This window comes from Lontra canadensis, unplaced genomic scaffold (genome assembly GCF_010015895.1).
Source record: "Lontra canadensis isolate GAN:19392208 unplaced genomic scaffold, GSC_riverotter_1.0 scaffold37, whole genome shotgun sequence".
NCBI classification, from domain to species: Eukaryota; Metazoa; Chordata; class Mammalia; order Carnivora; family Mustelidae; genus Lontra; species Lontra canadensis.
The window spans coordinates 4,849,322-4,854,663 of NW_022631031.1; positions in this window are offsets into that span (position 1 = coordinate 4,849,322).

The window sequence follows — 5,342 nt, forward strand, 5'->3', positions numbered from 1 at the left end:
TTTTAATACATTCTTCTTCCTGAAGAGAAAATGACAGTGTTTCAGGTGTTGGCTGGCTCTGAAACCCATTCTGTGAGTGATCTGCAATGTGCTGTCTGCCCTAACGATTCGCTTTCTGTACTTAAACAAAAGAATATTTTTGCTTTCATATACTAATTAAATCTGGATCTAAGACAGTACATGCCTTCCTTCATAATATCTCATTGTTCTTCAGTGGCCCTATTTCATTTCTTATTACAAACCCGGTCTATGGCAAAAATTTTTAATCCGATTAGAAAAGAACAAAAATCAATCATCACTCATAATATCCAGATACAATATTTACGCAAGTATGACTATGCAAAGTTAAAAAGTTCAAAATCTTGGAATGAATATTTGTTTCCAGAGCTTAAGGACATTAACTAGTACTTTAATCCAAATTCCATATTCTGAATAATTACCTGAGAAAGATCATTTTCTCTTACATTTTATGCTTTGTTCTTTTTGTTTTCTTTTCTGCTCACCAAAGCAACGCATGGTTTTTGCAAAACTTCAGCCATTACAGAAATACATGAGATGAAATTTCCTCTAATACCACTCTGAAGAGATAACCACTGATAACAGTTTGGATGGACACTGGAAAAGGTTATTTAAGCTCCAACATATTTACCGCTATGGTGCCAGATTTGATTTTTCAAAGAGAGGGTCATTTTGGTTTTGAACCACAAGAGGTCACCATAACATTATAGTAAGCCTCTTTGTTTGCCTTACCTTACCTGTAAATCTTTTCTTTGAAAAATGTCACATCAAAGTTTAAACAAGTGACTTCCAGTTGTTTATGTTAAAAGATTTCTTTTAGACATCTCACTAAGCTCAAGGAGTCTTGCCATGACCTGTCTTTTACTCCATTCCCCTAGTCATCATTAGTCTTCTTAAATGCAAGCCCTTCTTTTCTTCTTTCTGGACTACAAATTATTTTTTTTTTTTTACCTTTTCATCTGTTATTTCACAAATTGGTTTCATTTAACCTTTATATTCACAGCAACTTATCTTGTTTTCAGCATCCCTGAGAGATGGTCTTGGGGAGGGAGGGGAAGAAAATCTCTGTGGACAAACAGGTTTGAGAAATGCAAGAGATAAGTGCATCCCATCTTGGACAAAGTGCATATTAACAGAAAAAGTCTCTGAGAAGTCCTTTGGTGACTTAAGATGGTTAACTTTAAAAGAGCATTTTTCAAACAGCTGGTTGGATGATGGCTCCTTTTCTTTGGGTAATTCATGCCTTTAACAACCAGAAGTAGTATTCTTTGGAACATTAGGGAAATCCTGATTTATAACATTAATTATTTTTTAAACGTTACAAAGCTCATATTGCACTATTATATAAAAAAACTATCTGTAACTTGAAGAAATTATATATATTTTTAAATTCATATGTATTTTAATATGTAACAACATTACAGTGTTTTCTTCTCTCCTATAAGTATTTCCCATTTTTAAATTTTTTCAATCTTGATGGCAGAAATCCCAGGACCTGTCTTGCTATAGCAGTAAGCTCTTATAGTAATTACATGAACTAATGATGGAAAATTCACCACTAGATATAATAAATGGCATTATTATACCAAGAACATTTTTTCTATAAGAAAGTATGAACTGAGAAAAATAGATTATTATAGGTAGAAAAGTCATTATTTTACATTATTAGAAGGCTAGAAAAATGTCACAGAAGAAAGATTTATAATCAGAAAAGATTTTATACTAATAAACCTTACAATCAGAATAAGATGGGATCTTGGATGTCACTTGACTTAATGTCAAGCCAACTGCAGAAATAAGGAGGAACTCATGGTTTTTTGAGGCTAATCATTACATTTTCAGATATTTCCAAGTATTAAAAATACCTATTTTCTAGTAAAGAAAATCATGCTTTCATAGAACTCCAAATCACTAGTTCTATTTCAGCAAGGTTGGTTTTTTTTAAAAGATTATTTAGTTCACCATTACAAAATGGCTTTTAAAAAACATTTGATATATGATTATTTTTTTTCTGGAAAAGAAACCTTTTGATGTAAGAGTGCTTCAAATGCCACATGAAATAGAGTTATAAAACATATAGGGAAATGACAGAGAAGTTGGGAACATAAAAAACATCCTTCTCCTCTTAAAAAAACTGGAAACACAGCTTCAAAAGAGTTGAGCTTTTTTTTTTTTAAACAGACATGAGAAACCAATAATGGCAGAATTGGGGATACAGCAAAGATAGAGCAAAGATGTTCTGAAAACAGGTTTTATGATTCATTCCACTATTTTAAAAGTGATTTATAAATTGTTAATAATTTTACACAATATGAGTTTATTATTCAATTGTCCTTAGAGCTATATTCTGATATGGAGTTGTTCTTTGGGGGAGAAAAGCCTTCTTCTCTATTCGCACCACTAGATGGAAGTTTCCTGAATGACACGCAATATGCTCGGGACCTCCTATAGATCTAGAGTGGGAACTAGGGTCATTGACAAGAGTAGTGAATTGCAAAGTCACAAAAGATAGGAAGTTGTAAAGATTTAGGTGAAAGGGATTTGCTTGCTGAGAGAGAGGTCATCATTTTCCCCCACTTCACTTCACTCGGAAAACAGTTAGAGCCATTTCCAATGACTCTTGAACCCTGACATACAATTTGCTTTGGTGATCTCACGTCTGTGTGTTGAGTAGAAAATGGGAAGTTTCGATCAAAATTACAGAGACTGATTACACAGTGCATTTTGGCATCAGAATGTTCCCACTGTAGAAGACCTTTCTCAGTACAATGTAAGGGGCAGAAACAATAAAGGAACAAATTGAAAAGACTTTTCCACAAATATTTAAAATACTTTTATAATGGAGCACCTGCTTGGCTCAATCCCTAGTTCAGGAGACTTTTGGTCTCAGGCTTAGTTAGCACTTACCTAAAAAAAAAAAAAAAAAATCCTATGTGTTGAAGGTGATGTTGGTAGCACATTCTAGTGTCCTCTACAGAGTGGAATGAAATATTCAATAACAAAGGAATGCTTAATCACATTGTAGAGTGTGTACATGATGGACTGCTGGTCAGCCATTTAAAATTCATCCTTTAGAGGAGTGCCTGGGTGGCTCAGTCAGTTAAGTGTCCGCCTTGGGTTCAGGTCATGATCCTAGCATCCTGGGATAGAGCCCTGCGGTCAGGGAGCCTGCTTCTTCCTCTTCTCCCAGCTCCTGCTCTCAGTTGTTATCTTTGGCTCTCTCTCCAAATAAATAAAATCTTTAAAAAAATCAATCAAATCATCCTTTAGATAAATGTATGTTTTTTTTGACATGGGAAAATAAGGATACTGACAGGCAGAAAAAATGTTACTTTGCATTATATACACCACAATATTTTTAATAAATAATAAGTTACAAACATGGAAATGAATGACATTTATATACATCTATAAGTTAAAGTTGATTCTCTCTCTCTCTCCACTCCTCTCTATCCCCCTGTCCTGTGGTGGCTACCTAATATCCTCATTTCCCTAGAGGTAAGTCATTTGGGGTCTATGAACTAGATGGCCAGTTTTGCCATTTATGAGTTATAGTACTGAGTATGGCTGTAAATTTTTTTTTTTTTTTGGCCGTGAATCTTTGGGTTGCATTTTAATAACCTTTAAATTTGAATGTCTAAAATAGTATTTTCAAACTGTAGTTTATAGACCATTTGCACTGGGTTAAAAATGCAGATTCTTGGGCTCTTTCCCAGGCCCAGTGAATCTGAAGTTTGGGGAATGGCATTCAGGAATTTGCCTTTTAAACTAGCTCCCTGAGTTGTTTTTAAGTACATTAGAGTTTGAGAATGATTGGTAATGGCTGGGATCAAGGGTGAGAAAAATGAGAGCAAAAATATTTGAACTAGTGAATGATTTTCAGCACTGTATTTTATTTATTAGACTTCTTGTCTGAACCATTTTTCTGGCAAATGGTTCTATACTCAACACTTTAAAAGGCACAAACATATAGGGACAAACCAGTCATGTAATTTTAATAACCTGAGATCTTCCCACCAGGCAGCCCAGCAATTTACTACTTCATTAAAGCACCAGCATGATTTGGAAATTGAAGTGAATAAACCAAGAAAGAATGTCTTGAAAAACAACACAAAACAGCATTTCAGAAATGAAGCCTTACATACTGGAGGAATAAAATCTGGACTTAAACATTCTCTCTTATAGCTGAAGCCAAACAGCACCTGACACATTGGACACCAGAAGGGTTGATAATAGAGTGAAGAAAATTAGTCTTGAAAGCTTTCACAGCTGGCTTCAGCTTGACCATGGGCTCCTCTTGGGTAGAAGGGCTTTGTTCTACATTCTGAGAGTAATGTTTGGAAGGAAACTGTGACCTCCAATTTCAATCCACAGCAGGTTCTCCAAAATGCCGGCGTGAAAACATTGGTCACAGACTAACAGTTGGAGAGAAAAATATTGCCAAGAATGCAGTGGACTGTGTTGTAGGAAGAGAAAGCTACTTCCCTGGAGAGAAAGGTTTGTGTGCGAATTGTTATCTCGTACCTGTGGAAAGGCCCCGAGACCACAAGTCAATCAAGAACCAAGGTTCTTTTCCCTATTAACTTCTTTTAAAGAGTTTGGTTTGGTTTAAATAGTACAGCAAGGAAATCCAAGGCATGTTTCAGTAAGTAGGAAGCAAAATGTTGGTTTAAGTTAGATATCAGTCTCTAAACCACTGGTGTTTGAGAGATTTATGAAAACTTTGCAAAAATTCTTTGAATACAAGTTTTGATTTTTGTTAAAATGCTCATCTGAAAACTGTTTGTCTAGATAATTCAAATACTGCTTTTTTCCCCCTAGTAATTGTATTGGTAGTTGGTATCTGAGGCAGCCATGAGAACTGCATCTTGAGAACCTCTTACTTCCAGGAACTTGACTGAGGTCCAGCCTCTGCACTTTGAAATCCACCGTGTTTGCCCAGAGGCCACCTGCTCCCCCAACATCGCTGTGGTGGAAATCCTAAAACCTGTTCCTGAGAGATAAGGGACACTTTTCTCAGATGATTTGGCTCAAGGACTTCCTGATGACACTCTGCATGTCACTTTAGAACTCAGCCTTTTTTAATGGCTCTTTTAGTCTTTTTTGGCACCCTCCCTGTTTCCTTTTGCACACGCATTTCACCGCATAAAATTCTTGCACATTTAGTCCTATTTCGGCACCCGCTTCTTACAGGGACTGGAATAACACAATATCTCTTTGGTTTCTTCCCTCAGCACTGCATTCTTTTTTTTTTTTCCTTTTCTTTTAAATTTTATTTATTTGACAGAGATCGAGAACACAAACAGGGGAAGCAGCAGAGCAGG